Source organism: Neofelis nebulosa, chromosome 2 (genome assembly GCF_028018385.1).
Source record: "Neofelis nebulosa isolate mNeoNeb1 chromosome 2, mNeoNeb1.pri, whole genome shotgun sequence".
NCBI classification, from domain to species: Eukaryota; Metazoa; Chordata; class Mammalia; order Carnivora; family Felidae; genus Neofelis; species Neofelis nebulosa.
Window position 1 is genome coordinate 93,876,868 of NC_080783.1, and position 26,140 is coordinate 93,903,007.

The window sequence follows — 26,140 nt, forward strand, 5'->3', positions numbered from 1 at the left end:
ATAACAGCAACTTTGTATCTTTGACCAAGATCTTCCCCTTCCCTCAAACCCTCCACCACTGGTAACCACCATTCTACTCTATGCTTCTATATATTTGACTTTTTTAGATTCCACATATAAGGTGAGATCAGCCAATTTTTTTTCTCTCTGTATCTGGCTTATTCCACTTACCATAATACCTTCCAGTTAATCTATGATGTTGCAAATGGCAGAATCTCCTTTGTAGTAAGACTGAATAATATTCCATTGTGTATGTATGTATGTATATATGCAATTTCTTTACCCAATCATCCATCAACAGACACCTAGGTTAGTTATTTTTTAGCTCTGAAAAATACCTTCTGAATAAATACCCATCTTAAGTTCCTTCCATTGAACAACTTGACCTTAAGTTCTGTTTTTCCACCTCAGTTTTGCCTAGTACAGGGATCATGTGGGTAATAAACAAAGAACATTATTCTAAGACCTTGCTCTCTAGATAAATAATAAAAAAAAAAACAAACACCAAGCCCGTAATCAGCTATAAACCTTTCATAGGGTATCTAGAAGACATAAGAGTCCTGAGAAAACAGAAGATGAAGGGAAATTGCAAAGAAAGATTCATTCATTTGTCATGTGCTTACCACCAAGCAGACAATGTGCCAGATGGCGGAGCTACAAAGATGACCAGAGGCAAACACAGCCCTGCCTTTATGGTGTCTGGTCTAATGGGAGAATATGAGCATTCATGAAAAATCACATGAATACATATAAGTTTACAAGAGCATACACTCAGTTCTCCTGACATGTGTTTTGAAACTGTGAAGTTGATATATCAGGGAACAGTCTGATCAGAATGTGATTTTGTATGTGTATGTGTCGCTAAGGAAGTTTTTAAATTCTGTGCCCCTACTGCATTTTCCCTTAAGCCCTTTGGTTTTTATTGTGCCATTTAGCATAGCTTGGTGATCATTTTAAATGTATATGTTGCATTTCAACAGAACAGGGTATATTTTGAATGAAAGGGCAATGGTGGTAAGAATGCATATACTAGAAGAAAAGGGAGAGAGGGAACGGGCAGAGGTACAAGGAAGCAGGAAGGCATGGCAGGTTTACTGGAAAATAAGGAGACAGAACTGTGGTCTGGTAGGAGGCCAAAGAGCTGGAGTTGGAGGCAGGGACTGCCTGTGGAGCCCACCAGGCATGGGACATGGTGAAGGGCCACAGTGGACCAGCCAGAGGGAGCTGGGCACCTAAACACTCCCTTTAATCAACGATAAAATGCAAAATAATTGGGGACCAAATTGAATGGATACACACAAATGCATACACACCTTTGGGTGTATATATTAACTTGACAATATCTACTTATAAAAAAAGAATATCTACTTTTAAAAATTTCAAGTTATTAATTTTGTTACACATGCACATTTAAGATCTCATAACATGAAATCATGCAGTGATTTTAAAAGATTGCTTTTTATACTCACACGTTTCATGAAGCATTTTACTCATACTCTATATGCACCTTCACATCCTTTATATGCATGGCTGGCATCAGTGTTTATCTTCACTGTCTACCCTCCTTCTAATTATTTCTCCTTTAATTATAGGTGGAAAAAATGGACCTCTTTGGCCCTGGTCCAAATAGATCACATTTGGATAAGGAATCTAAAATGTTTGTTTAAATACTTCTGCAAAAATTAAGTATTTGAAAGAGAACCTTTTAGGGAAGCCTTGGTAGGTGATTCTCACTATTTGAAGGAATAGATCGGAGAAAAGGAGTCCTTTACATATAGTGAAAATGAAAAGCCAAGTCAAAGTCACACAGGAGAGACTGGTGAGCCTTAGGGCAAACTAGAATCTTCCCGCTCTGCACAGAGGAAGTCAAGTTTAGCTGGGGTAGGGTGGAGGCAGAATGAAAAAGTGTGTGTGCGCGCGCACACACACACACACACACACACACACCAAAAAAACATATCTGTGCTGAGTAGAGTCTGCAGCCCTTGCCAATCTACTCCGTCAACTCTGGCCTTTCCATTTCACCCAGATTCAGAGCAGACTCCTTTGTTCTCCCACAATTTCTATCCATGTATTCTGAATATGCACCTTTTGCAGAAGGTCTGGCATCTGTCCCTCCATAGGATTAGCACTATTTGCATCAATAGCCAGTCTGTTTGCATTCTTCCATAGGATTGCTGAGACTGAATGGGTCCGTGTGCATGCATATCTATTCCTATTTATAGCAAAATCCCATTTATTATATGTCTAAAACCCAAGAAAACTTAAATAAACAGAATTTATAGTGCCATTCAGTGGTAATTGATTTTCTTACTGTTTCTGGGAATACTCCAAGTTCCTAAAGGAACTCTAAATCATCAAAGCAAGATTAACCTATGTTCAATGGAGTTTCCAAGTATTTTTTCCTGACGCTAACATGATTCACTTAAGAAATGCTTAAATTAGCTCCTACTATATACACAGCAATGTGCTCAGCATAAAAGGCAGAATCCAAATACAATACAAGGTTTGGGACCTTAAAGTAATTACAATACTCATATGAAAAGAAAAGCCAGAACATAAATTAAGCTACAATATAACAATACTTATATTAATGCCACATGCCAATGAAGACACTTTTCTTTCTGCTCTAATGTGTCCTGAGAAACTAGGTCATAAAATTGGATTATATTTCCCAAAGGAAAAGTGTTATAAATTCGGACTAGAGGTTGTTTTCTTGATCAAGGACTTGGCATTTAAAAGAAAATACACACATACACACACAAACACACACACACCACTCAATAACATGTCACATAACAAATAAAAATTGCAACAAATCCTAGTAGCTATTTAACATAAGTGTCCCCAAAATGGGATAATAATTATGTAGAAATTATACAACGAGATCCAGCACACTCAAGCGTACACATAGCGTAAAAGTAAAACTCTAATGTAAACTCTAATGTATCGTAAATTTTACTTAGTGCCATAATGCCAGCTCTGATAAACACAAGCATATCATTAACCATAGTTTTGCTTGACTTGTTGGATTTAAAAGGGTACTTTGGGGATGGCTTGATGGCATGAGTCTTTTTTTAAAAATGAGCTGATGCATTCTTTTTCTCTAGATAAATTTCCCTGCAGAGCATCTGAGCACTCAGAATTTCTCACTGACCTTACAGCTGACTTAGAGGACCAGGGCAGGTGTTTCATAAATGTCTGCTCCTGATGATTATGGTGGCATTATTGTGTCTCTCCTCTTTTAGAAGGACTGACCTAACATTTATTCCCTCCAATCTCTCCACTCTCTCAAGCATTCTCAAAGTGATAGTTTCTGAACAACAACAAAAAAAAAAAAGCGAGGAAAAGGTAAATATCAAATAAACGTAGAGTATGTAAATAGATATCTAAGAATTTAATTGGGAAACCCTACCCCCACCAGCAATGATTAGATAGGGGACTAAGGTATTCTTTGAAAGACAATTCCAATGGTAATGCTGTCAATCAGAATATTCTACAAGCATATCTTTCATTCTCTCTTCACTCCTCGGTCAGTAAGTTTGGTGCTCATAAGGGCATCTGTGTCCAAGTACATGCTCATCCTTATACATTCCTTAAAATGTTGCCCCTTGTAACTTCCTCTTTTGACTTCAAAGTCTTCTAGAAATAGGGACATTTCTGTATGCTAAGCAACATTTCTCCTCACCCCTTGTTAAGTTAACAGGGTTATCTTCCATAAGGATTGTTATATTTTCTACTAATACATCCAAATTAAATTGCCATTTACTTACCCATGTCTTGCTCAATTCCAATTTCAACTTTATTTTGGAGCCATTTTTTTTGGCAAAGGGTTATACACTTCAATCTTTTCCAGTTTATATGTAGTCCAAAATTATCCATTTTGCTTGTCTAAATCTTCAGTACTTATTTTGGCAGCTTTAAAATGGAGAATCAAAATGGTAGGATCATGGGAACTTTGCCAGTCCATTCTTGGCTTCTCTAATATACTAAGATTCTTCTTTTAATCATCAAAATAAAAGGAGACTGGAAAATGTCCATTGGATTTGACAACTGGGAAGCGATTCATAACTTTGGCAAGAACCTATTCAATTGGAGCAGCGGAGGCAGAATCCAGGCTGAGTGATTGGAAGAGTGAAGGCAGGGTGAAGACAGTGAGTAAATTCTACCAATTTCAGAAGGTAGAATGGGGAAGGAAGGCAAGAGATAAGGAGATAACTGGGAAGGGAATCAACAGTATATTACCAACATCGTGAAGACTGAATTGGAAAGACTTGGGCTTGCGCATATTACATAATGAACTTCCGATGGTACATGATATACAGCATTCAATTTCACTACATCTCACTGCTTCACTCCTCTCCCATTTGTTTTTGCTCTTGTTCATAAAGTTTCTCTAGATCCAACAGGACGCATAATCTGACTGGGTTTTACAGGTTTCTCTTACCTTTGTCACTGTTCAACCTCTGGAGCAGTATGCTTTCCTTCTGAAGGCTTTTCCTCTAATCCCTTCTAAGCAACTCATTTGCTGGCTTCAACTGAATGATATTTCTGAACATATGTATAGTCCCAGCAAGTGAAAATGCTTTCCTTTTCCAGGGGAATTGTTTGTCTCTTCTTTCCCCTGTCACTTCTCATCTTGTATTTGCTATCACTTTCTTATGTGTATATTTTCTTTGGTGTGCATATGTAATGTATGTGTGTGTGTGTGTGTGTGTGTGTGTGTGTACACATACTCACATGCATGCTCTACCAAATTTCCATCATCCTATGCTCACTTCTTGAGCCCTCACAGCATAAATTATTTCATACTATTTTGAGCAACCCTTAGCTTTCAGTTCTTAGGGCTGATTGACTACTTTGCTATTTTGAATGCTTTTATCTTGTAGGCATTTACCAAACATCTACGCTTGCCAAACTTGTTGCCAAATCAATGGATAATTCTATCCCTGTGTACATTTCCTGCCACACACTAGGACAAAACTGTTTACCTTAGATTATAAGGATTTGGGTCTCACTTTATTTAGACTGTGGGCATCACAAGTTCTCAAAACAGAGTTGGAGCACGCGATCAAGTTCTATGCAGATCAGTAAACCAGGGATAAGCCATTCTGCCCACACTGCCAGGCTGTAGGGGAGCGTATTGTTGTTTTTGTTGTTCTTAAAGAATCTTGAAGAGGTTTCATAAGCCACTGACTTGAAAATCCTATATAAAATAAGATTTTATATCAAAGGAAATATAAATAACCAGTTTTAGAGACTAGCATATATGACCCAAAATGAGAAATACTATTGAGAACCCCATATGAAAAACAAATAGGTTGACAGAGATCCCAATTTTTTCCTTCTCATGCTGAATCTACCAATCTATAAAACTGCACAGATGAATTTTTTTAATCTTTGAAGCTTCCTTCCTTTTTTTCTCCTACCTCCACATAAACTCCATGAATATTCCTTAAGGATGGCCAATTCTTGAGTACAGCCATACAGTTGCCTGGGCCAAGCATAGTGTATGGCACACCAGGGAAGCACAGTGTTTCTGTCAGCTAATATTCTCCTCGAGGAATCCTGTAGTGCGGGAAGAATTATTTTAATCTATCAAAGTATATTAGAGTCCTGGCTTGTAAACTGCTACAGAAATGTTTTCCTGATGATCTGATGCCCGTTTATACCAACTTTTCTATAAGTGGCTGAAACGGCCAAACTAACAGTACAGCATGTTCTATGCACTTGGTGGGCTATTCAAAGGGGCCTCCCCTTCTGTAGGTTATATAGCCTTGCTAATCTTTAGTGGATTCCTTTTTGTTCACAAATACTAAGTGGTCACCTGGTATTATTTAGGACTGTATTTTTTTATTTTAATATATTTTACTTCCCCAATATATCCAAACTATTATCATTTAAACATGTAATCAACATAAAAAGTTGAGGTATTTAACTTTTTTATACTGTTTGAAATCCAGTATGCATTTTACACTTACAGCACATTTAAACTTGAACTAGACATACTTTTAGTGATTACTAGCCACACGTGTCTAGTAACTATCATATCTATTGATCAGTGCAGGTCTAAACCATAAGTCCCATGAGGGCAGGGACCTTGTCTATTTTGTTCACTGCTTTGCAAGAGCCTGGCATGTGTTATATACTCAGGAAAAAATTGTTGCATAAATTAATAATGTGTTGATACTAGATTAAAAGTAAATTATAACATATATTCATTCCATATGTGGTATTTCCAAAACATTCCAGTGATTTTCTATATTAAAAAAACAGACTTAGTTATCATATATAATGCTGAAGCTCTTCACAAAGAAACCTCTTTGGGAGTGCCTGGGTGGCTCAGTTAAGTGTCTGACTCTTGATTTTGGCTCAGGTCGTGATCTCACAGTCATGAGACCGAGACCCATGTCAAGCACCACGTAGGGCTCCATGTTGGGCATGGAGCCTGCTTAAGATTCTCTCTCTCCCTCTCCCTCAGGCCCTCCCTCATCACTTACACTCTCTTGTGCTCTTTCTCTAAAACAAGACAAAACAAAACAAAAAACACCTCTTTGGAGCTTTGTTACTTGTTGGTCTGGTATTCAATATGAAGAAATTTAAACCATTTTATCCTCTGTGTATGTGTTATGATCACTAAAACCTACATACACTTCTAAATTTCAAAACATAGCCTAGACCGATCCCTGTCCCCAACTCCTCCATACTGCCCCCCTTTACCTAACCCGAAGCCTACCCTACAGCTCCTGATCACTCCAGTTTCCATCAAATTCTGGACTTGAGGGCTCCGTAGCAGAAGAGAACATTGAAGCTCCTAATAAGCCAGATGGCCAGAAGACAAATTCTCTGTTCAACTCTTTGAGCATCTATCTCTTTCAAGAACAGTTCCAACATGAAAGAAGCTCCTGAATTGTTATTTGGGGTTTTTCATTCTTCATAATGAGTTTCTTAGAGTTAGAGAAAGTCTGAAAACATTGATGACACTACACAAAAAGATGGTAGAACTCAATTTGAACAACCACAGATTTAAAAGTAATATCCAGAAGTTAAAGAACTAGTGGTTCTAACTCATAAATATAAAGGCCTGGGTTTTTCCCAGTCTTATTTGGAAATAATTGATGCACCTCACTGTAGAAGTTTAAGACGTACAGCATGATGGTTTAATTTACATATGTTGTAAAATTATCACACAACAGGTTCAGCTAGCATACATCTTCTCATATAGATACAATAAAAAGAAAAGAAAGGGAAAAAAAGGAAAAGTGTTTTCCTCATGGTGTGAACTCTTAACAACTTTCCTATATACCCTACAGCAGCCTCAGCTATCATCATTGTATGGCGCATTACCCCTCGAGGACTTGTTTATAACTTGAAGTTTATATCTTCTGACCACCTCCCTCCAATTCCCCTTCCCCCAACCCTCCGCCCCTGGTAACTATAGCTCGATCTCTTTTTCTATGGGCTTTGTTTTCTTTGGTTTTTAGATCCCACATGTAAGTAACATCATATGGTAGGTGACTTTCTCTGTCTGACTTATCTCATTTAGCATAATACCCTCTAGGTCCACTCATGTTGTCACAAATGGTAGGGTTTCCTCATTTTTCTATGGCAGAATAATATTCCCTTGTATATGCACACGTGCACGCGCACACACACACACACACACACACACACACACACACACTGCAATTCCTTTATCCATTCATCCATCAATGGACAGGTAGGTTGTTTCTATTTCTTAGCTATCATAAATAATGGAGGCGCAGTTATCTCTTTGAGTTAGCATTTTCATTTTCTTTGGATATATTTCCAGAAGTGGAATTGCTAGATCATATGGTAGTTCTATTTTTTTTATTTTTTGAAAATCCTCCATACCATTTTTCATAGTAGCTGTACCAACTTTCTTTTTTTTTTTTTAATTTTTTTTTTCAACGTTTTTTATTTATTTTTGGGACAGAGAGAGACAGAACATGAACGGGGGAGGGGCAGAGAGAGAGGGAGACACAGAATCGGAAACAGGCTCCAGGCTCCGAGCCATCAGCCCAGAGCCTGACGCGGGGCTCGAACTCACGGACCGCGAGATCGTGACCTGGCTGAAGTCGGACGCTTAACCGACTGCGCCACCCAGGCGCCCCTGTACCAACTTTCAATCCCACCAACAGCGCATAAGGGTTCCCTTTCCCCTTACCCACACTAGCATTTATCTCTTGTCTTTTTGATAATGGCCATTCTAACAGGTGTGAGGTGATATCACATTGTGGTTTTAATTTGCATTTTCCTAATGACTAGTAATGTTGAGCATCTTTTCATGTACCTGTTGGCCTTTTGTATATCTTCTTAGAAGAAATACCTTTTTAAGTACTTTGCCCATTTTTTTGTAATTTGGGTTGTTTTCTCACCATTGGGTTATATAAGTTCTTTATATATTCTAGATATCAACCCTTATCAGATACATGATTTGCAAATATTTTCTCTCATTCCACAGGTTGTCTTTTCACTTTATTGATGGTTTCTTTGCTGTGCAGAAGCTTTTTAATTTGATGCAGTCCCACTTGTTCAACTTTTGTGTTCTTGTCTTTGCTTTAGATGTCATATCCAAAAAATCATTACCAAGACCTATGTCAAGGAGCTTTATTCCTATGTTTTCTTCTGCAAGTTTCATCATTTCGGGTCTTACATTTTAAGTCTTTAATCCATTTTGATTTTTTTTGAGTAGTGTAAGATATGGATCCAGCTTCATCTTTTACACATGGGTATCCAATTATATCAGCACTACTTAGTGAAAAGACTATATTTTCTCCACTGAGTATTCTTGGTTTCCTTGTCAAATATTTGTTCACTGTATATGCTTGGGTTTATTTCTGGGCTTGTGATTCTGCTCCACTGGTCTATTTGTCTGTTTTTATGCCAGTACCATACTGTTTTGATCACTATAGCTTTATAGTAAAATTTAAAATTAGGAAGTGTCGGGGCGCCTGGGTGGCGCAGTCGGTTAAGCGTCCGACTTCAGCCAGGTCACGATCTCATGGTCCGTGAGTTCGAGCCCCGCGTCGGGCTCTGGGCCGATGGCTCAGAGCCTGGAGCCTGTTTCTGATTCTGTGTCTCCCTCTCTCTCTGCCCCTCCCCCGTTCATGCTCTGTCTCTCTCTCTGTCCCAAAAATAAATTTAAAAAGTTGGAAAAAAAAAAATTAAAATTAGGAAGTGTCATACCTCTGCTGCTTTCTTCTTCTTTCTCACGATTTCCTTGTTGGTTTGGGATCTTTTAAATCACTATCTTCTTCAGTAGTCATTGGAAACTCTACACAGACATATGTAAACATATTTTTTGTGTCATCCCATTCCCCAGCTCTCATATCCATATTTCTAAGGATTAATGTGATTAAATGTCAAGTTTCTTCATCCTCATGACAAAATAGAATTATTATTATATTCTCTACCCTGAAGGAGTCTTTGGCTAAGGTTAAATCCTACTATGACACTGGCATTCTAAGAAAAGAGGCCCACACTTCCTTCAGGTTAACACCATCTTTTTCAACTGCAGCCGAACTGCTAGAAGTCACCAACTGGAGTCAGCAGAAGGGTAAGCACAGTAGCAAAGGGATTGGCACTGGATTTTACTTATCTTCATTATTTAAAAAAAAATTTTACTGTTTATTTATTTTTTGAGAGAGAGAGAGAAAGAGCTGTCAGCTCAGAGCTGTCAGCACAGAGCGTGACACAGGGCTCAAATCCATGAACCGTGAGATCATGACCTGAGCTGAAGTCAGATGCTTAACGGACTGAGCCACCAAGGCTCCCCAGTCTTCATTATTTAAAATGAGATTTTTATATAAGTGGCTCCATTATAAATATGGTATTATAGCTATTTTTAATCCATGTGTATCAATAAAATTAATGTACCACTTCCATTTACTCCAACTCATGCCCACTGCATAGTTATTCTCTGCAAGGTGCAGAAGACCCAAATGTGAGTGGGATGCACCCCTGCCTAATGGAACTTATACTTCATAAGGGAGCTAGACATATATAAATAAGGTAATTTGCTTTGCTAAGGGCAGAGGATACACATGTCATATCTCCCCAGTTAGACTGCAGATTCCTGGAAATCAGGGCTGGTGTCCTAAACTTACTTCTGTATTCTGTGCCAGGGACACAGATGATGCTCAATAAATCATCTTTAAATTTATTCATTTGGCTCACAAACAAATGCATCTTGCACTTTCCATTGGTTTGTCTTTCCGTGTTAAAACTGTTTAGTTATTAAAAAAAAAAAAAAAACAACTAAAAGATGTGCCACATTGGGGATATATTATGTCCACAAGCATTATGTTTTAATTCTACCACTCTATAATCCAAATGAAATATCTAATATTCATGCACATAATATTAGATGACATATCCTTAGAGTCTGTCTCCACAAGGAAATTCTTCCCTGTGAAGTTTAGAATTCTTCTTTCATCCCCACTGAAGCCTTGTTCTTAATATTTTTCTTTTAATAAGCAACTGAAGTCAAACTTAAGCTACCCATGTAATATGCCCCCACAAAGAGACTTAGAATTACTAAAATGTTTCACATTAGCATGTATAGCTGAATAGAGGTTGCACTTACAAAGGAGACACAGGACTTTTTTGTGTGTTCTGCACAATGAAAGGCATGTCACATTCTGCTTTTTTTCAATTGAAGCATGCCGCAGCCCAGAGGGTCGGTTACTGTCAGAAATTCTACTTGAGAAAGGCCCTTTGGATCACAGGGAAGAATACTACCTGCCAGGGAATGAATCAAACCTACCAAAAAATTACTACAATTTGGTCAGAAATATCACTGTGGTGGGCCGCATGTCATTTCTGACTGCAGTAATCATTACAAGGGTTTATAGTAAAAGAGAACAGAGAAATACGCGTGAAGTGTAAATGAGAAAAAAAGTGGTTAAGTCCACTCTTTGGTAAAGGTTACTCTTCCCTTCTCGTTGTTACTAGAGATGCACAGATCCTGAGCTGCGCCCGTTTCATAAGCATCAGGCTACACGTCTGCCCTAGCAAACCAATAAAAAAACAAACAAAATAACAAATGACAAAAGAAACTAGGTTCTTTAGCCTGGAAATGAGAAGGGCGAGGCGATTTCATAATGTGTATGAATAGTTGTAAAGTGGAAGCAATCCAGATACACTCCATCTTCACAAATGAAAGACATATGGGATTCATTTTTTTAACAGATGAGATACAGAAAAATCTTCCTATTTTACAGGTTTTTAAAGTAAATATGTTCCTGACAGAAGTCATGGAAGTGTCTTAAGTTTTTTTAAAGAAATATTCACGCTGGCATTTAAGGGCAAAATTAATAAACAGATGAATGGCATCACACACACAATGACTGATAGGTGCATGCTTTGGAGAGAAACTTGGCCATCAACAGACAGAGGTAGAGTAGAAATGTTCCTGGTACGGGCTCTAGTCATGTCCCATATGGTGGCCACCCCCACCACAGGTAGCCACTGAGCACTTGAAACACGGGTAGTCTGAACAGAGATGTGCTTGTAAGTAAAAATTAATAGTTTTTTCATAATCAATACATGTTGAGATGATAATATCCTAGATATATTAGGTTAGCAAATATACTATTAAACTTAACTTCAATGGGTTTTTTTTTCCTTTTACAATGCAGCTACTAGAAGATTTAAGATTGCATATGTGAATTGTATTTGCGGCTTGCACTCAATTTCTGTTGAGAAGTTCTGTTCTAAGCTCAGACTGACTGAGTACAGATCCTGATCTGAAGCAAATCAGTTACCATTTTTGCACCCATAAAATGGAAAGAATAATAAAACAATCAACTCCAAGCCTTTTTAGACGATTTCATGAATTACTATATGTAGAATACTATCTAGCATATAGTATGTGCTCAATAAATCTGCTATTAATATCCAATGCACACATCCTCTCTGCAGAGTACCCTGGCATGTCATTGCTTATCCTCAGTTTGAATACCCTCAAAGATGGGGAACTCACATTTCCTTGAGACAGTGTATGGCATTTCTAGACATCTCTGAATGTGAAAAAGTTCAACCCTGGAATAAATAAAAATCTCTCTTTACAACTTTGAATCTTTTGAGCTTCTTTATATATGATTAAGCCAGAAGCAAAGAGAGAAACTGGTCATATTCCAACACTACATTTCTATAAAAATTGTTAAGGGACTTTGCTATTGGAAATGAGGATATTATATATTCCCATGGAAGTTCATGTCAAGAGACCTCATGCTGACCCAGCAACATGCTTTTAAGGAACAGATCTTTAGAAATGTGATTTGTCCGTACATGCCCAACCAAAGGACCATCAATTTCTGTTCTTAGCAAGGTTGCCCCATGCAACTAACGATATTTTCCTATTAGGATGACATGAAGCAAAGAGAACAGACAAGGGCACTCACCTGACCAGACTGCTCAGCCCGATCCCAGGAGTGACCACTGCCAGTCTACCCATACTCCTATGTGAAGACTGGTTTTCCCCTTTGCTACTCTCAGTGCTAATCTTTTGCATATTTGGCAGAACAATTCTGTCTTCGTGATAAGTCATTAATGAAAAGGAACGTGATGTGTATTTCCTAAGTATGCCTGGATTTTCTGAATCTTCCAGTGGTTCTTCAGGAAGCCTGCACTTTTGGATTTGAATGTCTCAAGCTCTCTACAGTTCTAAGACATTACTGTCTTCATGCATAAGGTCTGTGTCAAATCAAAGCACAGCCTTTTCCAATATTTCCAAGTGACACTTCTGCCTCCAGGTAGAAGTGATTCACCAATCCTCAACCTGTCAGTCACCTCTGTTGTGTGTGGTGACTCTGGCAGTGAGTTTGTGTGTGCTCTCTTACCCGGAAGAAATACCAGCCAAGGTTTAGACTAAATTTGTTGACCTGAACTTCAGGCTCTAGGGCAATCTGGTGTATGAGGAGCAGAATAGGCCATTCAGTCCAACAGACTAGGATGCAAGTCTTGGGTTAGGACTCCACCAGCTGCACTGACCTTACACCAGGTGCCAAAGATCCCTCAGCCTCCATTACCCAGTATGAAAAAATGACACCAAATAATAGAACCGACTTTGCAACATTATCACGAAGATTAGACGTACTGATCCTAACGCACCTAGCCTGGTATGCAGTATATTGTAAATCATAATTAGCAATCACTTTTCTTGCCTACAAGTATGTTGGTAAGCCTTGCCTTAGGGATGCTCAAAGGGCTGTTACCACCCAGGCCCCTACTTTCAATCACATTCTCCTCTCCCAACAGTTTCCAGAACTCTCAACAGAGAACAATAGAGAGTGGTGTTCTTTCTCATTCAAATCCTTTACTATCAGACCTCCACAAGTAGATGCTAATAAGAAAGCTGATTCAATCAAACATTAAAATTAGAATTTACCACCTGAGTTGCTCGGACAGAGGGAGGGCTTTGTGAATTGGCATAATCAGAGAAAGCTCCGCGGAAGTATAATTAAAACCAGGTCTTGACTAATAGGTAGAATTTGGATAACTGGAGGTTGGGGGTGGAGATAGCAGCATTTGGGGCCGTTTAAGCAAGTGTGGGTCTTGTGCATGACTTAAAGGAGGTAGGCCTTTTAGAGAGAGGTGGGTGGTAAGGAGTTAATAGCTGGCCTGAGTATATTTGATGTGCTACCTGGAACACTACTTTTTCTGTTTAAAAAGGAAGCATAACTTGAGTTGTGTTTTTCAGGGCCCACCTAGCAGTGCTTGTTTTTATTTTTATCTAGAAGAGATCCAGAATGAAGTACCAAAAATTTTTTCTTTAGGAGTCTGCAAAGTCAAGAATATCCCACTCCTCTCCGTGACTGGCCAGAAGATGTTCCAGTTCACAGAATGGGTCAGTTCAGGTGAGATGAAGCCTTATTAACAATTCTTAATCACAAAAATGAATGGAAGTCAATACGAAATAAATTGAGTTAATTCTGAGGACTAGAAATGGAGATGGAAAAAAATAATTACTTTTTCTGCAGAAGAAAAAAAAAGCCTTGTTCAACTACTCCCACATAGATACATTTTAATTAAGTAGTCTGAGACAGTTGTGTGGTAGAAGGTTGTAGTGGACAACCTGGGTTATAAATCTGGCTCTTCCCACTTACCTACAATATGACTTTGTATGCCTGGTTTATGTTTTGGGGGAAAACAAATTAAAGTGAAGTTACAATGGCTTTCTGTGACCTGATAACGCCATGGGATCTAGGTACCTTTGAGCTCTTTGCCAGTATAAATATATGCATATAATAATATTTAAGTGTTTTTAAATAAATGTTAGATATAAAAAAATTTTTAATGTAAATTTAAACAGATTCCAACTTCAGCTACTTGATAGTGCCAATGGTTACATTTATTCATGTTATAAGTAAAAATAGCAAAGGAAGATAAAAATATATGCCACGTGCTAGGGCTCAAGCACCAACTGATCAGAATAAGCTCTGGCAATAGCCTGAAGCTGGACCCACTGCCTCCCTGTCACACATACCAAGTGGTGACTCTCTTTGTGGTTGTAACAAGAGATGATCTGAGAGGTGTCAGGGGAGTGGCCTGTAGGATTGAGGTAGTGGCGGGGTCTTCAGGGAGCTTAGAACAGCCCCCATGTATCAAGTGGTACAGATGCATTACAACATTTTTACAACCAGTAAGGCTATATCAGAGCACACTGGCCAAATCACCCTGAATATGTCTAACGTAAGCATAAAGGGCAGAAATCAATAGAGGAGAGCCCAGAAGGAAGCTCTTCAAGGAGAGATTAATGCACGCCTTAGTCTTATTATAATTAAAATCTTTCATTTATATACGCTACTTGGTATGTTGTTTTTTTTAAATACCCGCCTGAAAAAAAATTTAAATATGCACTACTACAACACTAGAATCTAAGAACAAGGCAATGGTGTCTAACTGCTATGAGGCTGAAAGCTTTTCTCAACATTATGATTCCTCCAGAAGTAATGAGCTGTTTGCTAACATGACACTAGGGCACAAATCCACAGCCAACCCTCATGCAGGCAAGTGGAAAACAGCAAAGAGTTTCTCTCCAGTCAAGGCATTGAAGAATTGTTTGTGCACTAGTTACTTAGGATTCTGTTTTTAGCCGCAGCATATTTAATTTTAAAAGGCTCATAATTAAAATATGTCTAGACAGGCAAAATCAAAAGCAAGCATCATGTCCCTGGCTGCAAAATACCTAAGTTCAACAATTATAGCCTTTTGTTCTTCCTAGGAAACAGTTCTACATTTTTACAGATCCTTACATGTAGGCCAATAACCAAACTTGCCTGATATAGGAAATTTTCTTTTTTTTTAACTACAAAAAATTCTACAGGTCCCCACATCACAGCAAAGACTTGTACTTTCAGAATCCACTAACTGCAAACCTACCTAATGACCAAAAGATAGTATGAATAGTGATGCCTTGAAATGTTACTGGCTTTTGTCACCACAGCATATACATACTCCTAAAGTATAGTAGTTCTTATGTATGCTGTGTGACTTAACTGTTCAGATTACAAACCAAGACTTGAACTGAACTTTCTACCTTGCAATAACTGTACATTCTTACCAGTGCCGAGACTCTATTCCACGGCATCTCCAAGGCTGCTTTCAGAAGCCTAGACTGGATTTCACTAATATTCTATCTCCTCAGTCAAGAGCTTCATACAAGCCAACAGGGAACTGTACTTAATCCTCTTTCACTTGCTTTCACCAATAGCTACTGCTAGTTATTGTAAATAACCACCCATGAAAACATGAGTAAAACATCAACAAAAGAACCCCAATTAGTGCAGAAATTTTAAAGGTTGAATAAAATGTTTATCAATGGAGCAAGACTGCCACAGACTTAACATCTGTAAAACAGTGGTCACACTCAAACTCACAATCTCCAAAATTTCTAGAATTAAAAGCAGAGCTTAAAAATCATTCTACTTTCACAGGTTTAACATGCTAATTACCACTTAGATATTAATCTTGTTAACAGCTCCAAATTAAGGACCTATATTATATTTAGGAAGCTGCCTGGTGCTCAAAGTGAATGCAATTTATTCTTTTATAGTTATATCCTGGAAAAGTGTCTTCTTTTAAAAATATGAGGTATTCATGTGTAGTTCACATTCAACAATCCAAAAGCATATCTAAATAGCTCATGCTAGTAGTTTTAATAACAGAATACCTTCTATTTAGCCAAAGACCTGGCCTTTACGCTTTCTCTGTAGAGAATCTCTGAGCCTGTGTTGTTAATGGTGCTGTTCTTTTCTCCACCAAGTGGTATAGCCATCACCTCTCAGAATCCTTTAATCTGTTTGTCTTGATCATGTACTTAATATATGGTACCATTTGTCATTCTGACTCTTAATTCAATAGGACCAGTCAACTATTCTTCATGGTTCTATTCAAACTTCTGAAGCAATGGTATTACGTTCATGCCTAATCTTTACAAAGGTGTGCAGAACAGTGAAACTGCAGTTGGGGCAAGACTTCTTTCCTTTGAAGAAATCATATGACTTTGCCTTCGGTCTGTGAAGTGTAATTAAAATGAACTGATATGCTTTGGAATTCTTCTTGTTTGGACACTCCTCTTCCACTAACTTAGCTCCTTTTCATTATGCTTTGTCAGACTTTTATTTAAGGACAAACTTTTCTTTCACAGATATTAATAAAAGAGTCATTGCTTCTGAAACAAGAGCTGCAGCAAAGTAGAAAACGTTCTTCATAGGCTTTTGAATGAAGTACATTATAGCAGTACCATCTTTCTTTAATTCTTTACTTTCGTTCTCTCAAAAGGTACACTCAGCAGAGACCAGAAAGGTGCCTTTACCTTTCGGTAAAGGGGCAAGGTGCCCCTTGCCGATTAATGTCAATACTGGAAAGAGTGGAGTCTGTGTTCATACTGTTCTTATGATCAGTAATTCTGTCTACCCGCCTCACACTCTTCCTTTCATAGCATTTCAAATTCGTTAACAAGCAACAGCTTTGATTAAAACAATGGGGAGGGTCACCCACAGAGGAATAAGAGACATTGTAAAGATCATTTCTCAAGTGTTGATTTAAATATTAAGGTAGATATAAAGTAAGCCAACTTGTTATGAACCCTCAAACTGGACTATCAGACTCCACTGGCAGTAGGCAATCCTTTCCCCCACCATACATCTCCAAGCACTCATCATGGATTCGTCTCAAATCTTCAGAACTCTGAATGGACGGAATGTTCAGCAATGCTAGAACTGATCGGTGCTAATGTGCAAGACCATCCCACACTCTCTAAGTGAGCAATTGTATCTGTGTGTGTTGTCACACCTCAGGGGAATTCTCTGCATAATTCTTGTTTACTTTAATTTGCACAAGGAAGCGTTTCCAGTCCTCAACTCCCAGCAGTTAGGTGGAAACACACACACACACACACACACACACACACACACACGCACACAGAGCCCAAACCTAAGAAGCCAATTCCAGGGAAGCTGCCCAGTTGGTTCATCTACCCACAGAAAGCAGAAAACTGGCCACATTAAGTTTTAAAAGAAGACTCCTGGTATTAATGGCATTGAGGTTTAAAAACAGCAGTGCTTCAAAGTGAAGCCTCAAGACAGTGACTTTATATAGCATTCAATCCACAAATATATGAGCCCTTCAGTCACTAGTAGATAGGATTGCTTGATTTGGTTAGTAACATCCCAAGTGGATTTCAGGAAGACTTCAGCAATGGCTGTAGTATAGTCCAAAGCACAAAAAAAGGCTTCCCTGGAGATCACTGCCTCCAAGTTACCCAACAAACCCAGACTGTCCTGACACTGCCTGGAAGATAAATGTATCATCTTGACATCCCATGACTGCCTGTCAAAAGGAAACTCCAGATGCACGTGCACATGACTACACACACACACACACACACACACACACACACACACCACAGCCTAGCTGACATGCACCCTACCATTTCCATGATAATAGACACTCACAGGTGCACTCCTGGAAAACACCAAGAAGGCTTCTCCAGCTAGGTTGTCATTTACCAGAGTACAAATGCACTTACAGCAGACCACCCTGGCAATGAATAGAGCACCAAATAATGCTGGCCTCTTCCACAGAACATGCCCAAGTATTAGAATCTTAAGTCAAACTCCCCTTTGACCACACTGAATCAAATAGAATTGTAACAGCTCTTAAGAGATGTTCTGAATATTTTGAAGAAAAAGTACCAGTAGGTCACACACCCTTCTCCTGAAATAAAGTGTTTCTTCCTCTTATATTTAAATAAAGGAGATTGAGAGAACTTAAAGCTCCCTCCCTTCCCCAAACACACACACTCCAAGCTTTCCAACTTCTAGACTCAAACTATGCAGACTTGAAAAAGGGGAGGTTCATTTGCATATTCAAATAACTTTAATAATACAGGGGGTGCCAGAAAGGAAAGGTGACAGGAACATATGGAGTGATGCTGTAGAAATTACGTGCGTCCTCCTCCTTGCCCCTCACTCTCACCCTCGGTTCCCAGTTGTCTCTTGATAAACTGCTAGATGTCTCGGTAGACCCAGTAGTCCTATCCTCCCTAGCTCGCCCCTCGCTCCAAACAGGGACAATGAAAATGTAAACTGTTGCTGTAGCCTACTGACACTCCACTGATATATCAGAGGAAACTGCAAAACTTCTCGACTTGCTCAGCTATCCTCCAGGGGCACTGAACGCCCACGCGCAGATTTCACAGTCTGCACTACCGAAAGGGAACCCTCAGTCAACCTGTTTGCAAAGCCCGCAGAACTCCCCGCCCTCCAATCCTGGGCTCTGAGGCTCCCGGGCAGGATGGGGGAACCTTTGGGTCCCTTCATCAGCATCCCCACAAAGCATGCTGGAAGTCGGGGAACACGGCTCCTGCCACCCCAATTCCATGGCTCCGTCCCGTTGTCTTAGGTCTGTGCCCAAGTGCCTGCGTGGGGTATCTCCACCCGCCCAGCCCCGGGCTCTCCGCACCCTGCACCCTTCCCGCAGCCCCAAGCCAGAGGCTTCGGGGAAGCTCCGCTTGCAAGTTCCCGCGTCTGGCAGGGAGAGAGGGTGAGAGAAGCTGCCCGGAGAGCAAAGAGCAAAGTCTGCCCACGGAGCACCACCACCCGAGCACCACCACCACCCCGCCACCCTGGCTGCTGCCCCCTCTCTACCGCGCCGCCGGCCAGGGGCTGGGCATTCCCCGCTCGGGGCGCAGCGCGGCCGCACTCACCCGCCTTGCCCGAGCCACCGCCGCAGCCTCTGGGAGCCGCCGAGCCCCGAGCTTCCCGAGCGCAAGAAAGATGGTGGTGTGTGTCGGGAGACCACCCATTCCAGCGTCTGGCAACCTCAGCACTGAAGGAAGAGGAGGAGGACGACGAGGAGGAGGAGGAGGAGGAAGGAACGGCGCAGTCGGACGCCATCTGCTGTACACCTCTGCGCAGCCATTGGCTGGCTGGTGCGTCCCCGGGAGCCGCGGGGCGCGGGGCCGCGGGGAGCCACCTTGTGCCTCGCCTCGCCTCGCCTCGCCTCGCCTCCCCCAGCGTCCGCTCCCGCCTCCCCTCCATTCGCCCCCTCCCGCCTCCTCCTCCCACCACCACCCCCAACCCCTCAACCCCACTCCTTCGCCTAGCTGGCACCCGCACGACCCTCGGCTCAGCCCGCTGCCCCGGGCGAAAGCCGCAGGCGCCAACCTCGGCTCCCGCACTCCCCACGACTGTTTCCCGCAACTTTGAAGCTTCGGGGTGCAGGAGCAAGTCGGGTGAAGGGGACTCCCCCAATGGCCTGAGCCTGGGATACCCAAGCTGCTGACCGCCAGGGACTGGGGCAAGGGCTTTGCGCCTAGGGAATCCACAAAGTAATGGGGGGGGGGGGGGGGGAGGAGAAAGAGTGGGGGTGATTTACTCATCATTTATAACCGCCCCCACCCACACCCAGCTGCGTGGGAACACACACACACACACACACACACACACACACGCACACGCACACCACAAACCACACACACGTAGAGCCGTGCCGCCCGGGCCACGATGGACGGGCGTTCCTCCGCAGTCCTGGGCAAGAGAGGGCTTCAGTGTCACAGGCAAAAAGACAAAGAAAGATCCCAGTGGGAAGAAAAGAGAGAGGAAAGAATTGGGGGTGACTCAGGAGGAACGCCAAAACCTGGGTCCGCACCTGCCTAGCTGTCCCCTTGTTGACGGGCTCTCAGAGGCTGTCAGTTCATGCAGACCAGTCTGGGAAAACCGCTAGCTCCAGCCTCTTTTTAAGAGGGGTTTTTAAGTCCTGGAGCTTGGAAGGTGGGAAGGCGGGTGCCAAGGAGGGAGGGAAAGAGCCTTTGGCTCCTGGGTGGCCGGTGCCCAAGGCAGCGGAGGAGGTGAGAGAGTGGAGTCTGCCCAGGTGAGGCAGGAGTGCAGAGAGCACGTGGGCAGGCTAGGCGCAGAGACTCTGAGAGCCATTTGCTTGCTCTCTGACACTTGTTCCACACCCCCCTGGTTTTTTGACACCTTTGATCTACGGAACTTCTTAGGCTTGTTCAAAGAGATGAAGAAGTTTCTTCAAAAGGGAGAAAGGGGGATAAGTATGAGGACTACCTATTGCCAATTACAGGATATTTTGCCTGTCATGCCTCTTTAAATGAGCGAGCCCAGCGACAGCAGGGATTGTATCTTTTCGATTTTATCCAATGCTTGGCACACCATGGGTGCTTAAAAAGAAAGCAAAATAATCATGAGAAAATTAAAGCTTGGTGTCATAGCGCAAATTAGATTAAAGAGATAAATAGAGCAGCTAGGGCTGTCACAGGAAAAAAAAAATAAAGAATGTAAGTGCCACAGAAAAGAGAAAGTTGCATGTTATAGATATAATGGGGAGGGGTTCTGATGCATCTTGCCTGAATGGATCAGATCCATTCTGAAAGTGGAAAAGGGAACCCACCTTACTGAATATTTTAAACAGCAATCCTTATTCTCTCAGTGAGCACTGCCGTCACACTCTGGGTTATGCTTTTCTTTCTGACATCACTGTCTTAAAAATAAATCAGCTGCCGTTCATATCCTAGAATACTTTCCCAAATCCAAGACTGCGATTTGTTACTCCCAAGAAATATAATGCCCAATTCTGTGAGCCTGGAGAAAGAGAAACTGGTCCATTATGTTTTATAGTAATCTCAATATATACAGATCAATAGCCAATGAGTCTCATTTAAGTAACTTCAGAAACAACAGCCAAAGAAAAACACTTCTGTTTTCCTGAACTGTTACATCCAGGCTTCCCGGATTTCAGTCTTCCCAGAATCGACAAAGTGTTTTCAGACCACTTCCCTTGCAGGCACAGCCATATGGTGGAAAGATCTATGTTTGCAATCCTTCTGGAAAGAGGCCGTCAAGGATGACTTCTGAGTATGTCATTTATGGATATCTTTATAGTTATGTATCTCCCTCCCTCTTCAGAAGTAGTGATATGTATATTTTTCTTTAGGCTGGCAATTTGATGACAACCTGCATTCTAATTTAACTTTAGCCCATTCTCACTGACCCCCAGCTCTATGTCAGTGATCACTTAGGGTACTCATAAGAATATTTTGATTCTTAAGATGTCACTTTCCTCCTCTGCCATTGTTGTTTGTATTTGGTCCCCTGTTTTTGGAATTGAGGATACAAGAGATAATAGCTACAAGGCAGTTATGTTGGTAGACACTGGACTTCTTAAAATCAAAAATATGTAATTCATAAGGATGAAATCTAAGTTATTTCTAAACATACAAAGAACTATGAGCTTTAAGTATTGCTAGATTTTGCTAGCTTACTGACTCCTTAAACTACAAAATAGCCACTTTTCATTAAGGCGCTATGCTGACAACAGGTTTTTCAGTGTAGTCAAATAGTATAAGGTGCCTGAACATTCTCTGACACTGTTCAGTTGCATAAAAATCCATTAAAAGGATAAGGCAGACATTTCTACCTCAGACTCCCAGTTTATGTTCTAAACACATATTTTACTAATAATATGAGTTTCTTGCCAAGATAATCAGCTTTGGTCCTTGATAAAAGCACTGCCCTCAAAATCTAGATCAGGTTATAGACATTAAAAAGATAACACAGGCAGGGAAAGAGACATTGTCAGCAAAGGCTGATGGGGGTAAGGGGGAGTTTTACAAAGTAAGAAAGGATTTGAAAGAGGTGGCCATGAAAGATATGTGACATTATTATATGTAAGGAATAGATCAGTGTTTCAATGTGGAAAATAAGCTGGAGATTACAAATTCTCTTAACCCCACACACACAGATGCCAAAAGCCCCAATCACCTCCAGGCTTCCAGTGAGTAGGGAACAAAACAAGAGAACAATGGAAGGGGAGAGGAGATGGGAGGAGAAAGTCTCTTGGGATCTAGTCACTAGTGAGACCCAAGAGAGACCCACAGAGGAACTTAACCCTGTACTATCCAAATACTGATGGAGTTTAAATTTTCATTTTTGTTGTTATGTGTATTTGTCATTGTTCTTTCTGAACATGATATTCTCCATACAGTCTAACAAGCTAGATGGGAAAGTGCTGTGTAAATAAATAGACAGGTACTGGCATTACACAAATAAGAGATAAAGAAAGCATGTAGATAAAAAAAGGCCAATGTAAAATAGGAGTAAGAAATGCAAACCTGGGCCAACATTTTGGGTTTGCCGTCCAGAAGTCATTTCCCAGGTCTACACTAGCCCCACCACTGAAGCAATGAATTGAGTCAAATGTTCAGTCACTTTGGTAGGCAAAACAGGAGTCGGGGGAGGGGGAGCACCATGGTTGTCATAATTTACACAATTCATTCAGGCCAATTCCAGGTTGGATGAGATTCCATGGCAAATATGAACATTTTTTCAGCCAAAAAAGAACATTTCATCCTGGCATACAAGTGTAAGTTTTGAGCTTGGTCCAGTAATTTGATTTTGATGTGTCAACATCTTAAAATACAATGTAAAGATAATGTATTGAAAAGTAGTGTAGTGGAACTCCTTTGGCTTCTGGCCCAGTGCAGTCCCTGTGAGGCACCAATGCTTTCCCAGAAGACACTCAGCATTCACAAACTTACTCCTGAACCATCAGCTTCAGTCATTCATTTAGCAAGATATTTGTTGGCTGTCTGTTGTGTTCCTAGAACTTGTATAACATTTGTTTTTTGGTGATATAGGGGGCTGAGTCCTTGCCCTCATGGAGTTTATAATATAATTAATGGGGCATAATACAGTATACAGACACACAAGCATATATTATTTTATATTAGAAGCATATAAAATGAGGGAAAAGAGTTTTGTGAAAAAAGAAATGCAGTAGAGGGGAATAGAAGAGAAGGAAAAGGCTCAGGTGAGTTCTCTCAAAGGAAATGATGTTTAGGCTGAGACCCAAAAGATAATCAGAGGTAATATTTAGTGAATTTTCTCTACCTATTGGACATTGGGCTAAGTCCTTTACATGCATCATTTAAACCTCATAACTAGCCCATGAGGCAGGCACTATTATCAACCCCATTTTACAAGAGAAGCAGAGACAGCATAAGCAACTTCTTCAAAGTCACACAGCTGAGAAGTGAAAAAGCTACGATCTGACCAGGCATTCTCTTGTGGTCAGATACACTGCATCTCATATAAGTAGACATTAGCCAAGAAGGGGAATGGCAGAGAACACGACCAAAGACCCTGTGGCTTGAAGAGCTTGGCACACAAAGAACCCATAAGGGTCCATAGAAGTTGGACATTAGTGAGCCTGGGGCAGAATGACATGAGGCAGGGCAGGAGGGCAGGCAAGGACCAGAATGTGTGGTTCTTTTGAGCCAATGAGTGGTTTTAACTCTGTGAGCAAAATGATCAATCTAGACTTTTGAAAGTTCCCCAGCATGCCATTCAGAGACAACAAATAGAGCAGCAAGACTGGAACAGTCATGCAGTCAAGAGATGATGGGGACTTACTAGAAAGGGAGAGAACTGTACAGGTGGATGGATATTGGGAAGGCTTTGTTCGTCTCTTCATTTCTACTTCTGCCTTCCCAGATCTCCTCAAGTCTGACATGCGGTTTTACCCCAGGATCCAAAATCCTAAATTCTTCATCTCAGTCACTGGATCATGGGTCTGTTTTCTTGTCACATGCTTGTATTGTAGATAGGATGAGTAGCAGTGAACCCCCCACCCCTTGCCCCCTGCCATCAATTTGCCCAGTTCTGAGGCTCTGCTTCTGAGCTCTGTCATAGAATGCCCCCTCTCCACTCAGTATTATCTGAGTTCTTCGTTTTGTTGCTTATCCTCCAACAATATTTACTGACCAATAAATCAAGGGTATGATGGTCCTTTCTTCCCCACTGTTCTCTAACATCACCAAGCCATAGCAGAATCAGGAGAGGCGGCAGTCACTCGATCCACATTAAACAAGAGAACAGGGGCAGGCAATTTCAATATATATAAGAAACAACTCCGACTAATTTGGAAATAATAAAACCCCTGGAGTGACAACTTGGATCACATTCATAATGACTTGGTTTGTAAAGACCAGGTGTTATGTAGATTGGAGCTTGTTATTATCCAAAGATTTGGCAACCCTAATCCTCTTCTACTGGGCACAAAGCCATGCAATACTCACAGGCCTAACTTTGACAAGATGGGCATGAGAGCCTATATCTTCTATTCTGCTGTTTTTCAAGGACACCAGTCTATCTAATGGGCACCAGGTCCCTCTGTAATTAGGAAGGATAGAAAACACTGGAAAATGACCGTATTGTCAACAGATCGCAAGCTACCGTGTTTGTGAGTGTGGAACGTCAGGAAGAACAAACGAAAGAGGTTTTTCTCATTTCTTGGTCATTTAGCCATAATTCCCAATTGTCTGGGTTACAGAAAAACCCCCAATACATACAATGTCGAAACCAAATTTTATATAAGAGAAAATTTCATAACTCTAGCATGTTCTTCATAGATTCAGAATTATGCCATTTTTCTTGCTGCTTCCTCATTGACTTTCCACCCTTATATGATATGTTATCTTCCTGAAATACTTTCTGTCATATCACTGTGATTCCCAGGAATCTACTATTCCCTTCATCCTCTCACTTGGTCGGTCTCTTCATAAATATCAGCTCCTCAGAAAAGCCTTCCCTGACCCTCCCTTGTAGAAAATGGCATGTTCCATCCCTCTCTATCTCCTTAATCTGCCTTTCTGTGCTTCATAATATTTATCACAATCTTAAATATTTCCACATACTTGTTTCAATGCTTTTATTATCCTCCCATCAACAATGTAAACCTCATGAGGTCAGAGACTATGCCTTCCTCCACACACACACCATACTTATAATAGTGGCTAGTATATGGTAGGGACTCAATAATTGTTTCACAAGCGAATGAATATATTAATAAACAAATGACATAGATTACCAGTTTACTGACTTTTGAAATCCTACCGAATCTGGCCCCACCCTATCTTTCCAACCATATTTCTTGCCATGGCCCAATAAACACCCTTTCTCTAGTTTCAGGGGTCTCCTCACTTGCTCCTTCACAGTTGGAAGCTTTGATTCAGCACTTCTATGTGTCCCTCCCGGTCTTGCAGATCTGACTTCGCCTCAAAGTCCCACCTCCTCTAAGAGATTTTCCTAGATCTAATTTTATTTCACATCCATCTGTTTCTTCCCCTTATCAAACTCCTAGAATGCTCATTGTCTGTGCCATTCAGTTTTTCAATTAACTGTACACTGTCTCTTACTATTCTCTGATGGTTACATAGCCATTAGCCTCATCCTCTCAAATGCACTGTTAACTGCCTTGAGGGTAAGATAGCCACTTCCTATCTTTCCTTCAGTGCATAATTTTTGGTACCCAGCAGGGATTTGGTAAGTACTTATTGATGGTCTAGGTAGGTGAAGAATCTGAACAAGGAGGTTAGGCTTCCTTTGGTCATTGATGTTAACACTTGGTTAAGAAACACTCACCACCTTATCACCAGCACCCTTATCACCTCATGTTTGTGGGAGTTGATACTGCCTGGTGCCAGGAAGGACTGTCCATAAATTGAACAAACACTGAAAATCTGCTTTATGACAGACACCTTTGTAAGTGCTAGGGACAGTCCTGGAAGAGATGATTACCTGAGGAAACAATA

At 40.8% G+C, this 26,140-nt stretch overlaps 1 protein-coding gene across 2 annotated transcripts in view; it reads right to left on the reverse strand.

Moving 5' to 3' along the window:
- Positions 1–26,140, reverse strand: part of THSD7B (thrombospondin type 1 domain containing 7B) — a 1,116,594-nt gene that overhangs the window by 863,297 nt on the left and 227,157 nt on the right. The window contains exon 1 of one of the 2 annotated variants that reach the window (XM_058715425.1): positions 19,238–19,512. The exons of the other annotated variant lie outside the window; for it this stretch is intronic. The gene's annotated coding sequence lies outside the window, so the exon portion shown is untranslated. Of the gene's footprint in view, positions 1–19,237; positions 19,513–26,140 lie in introns of those variants that run through there. 2 annotated transcript variants of the gene reach the window in all.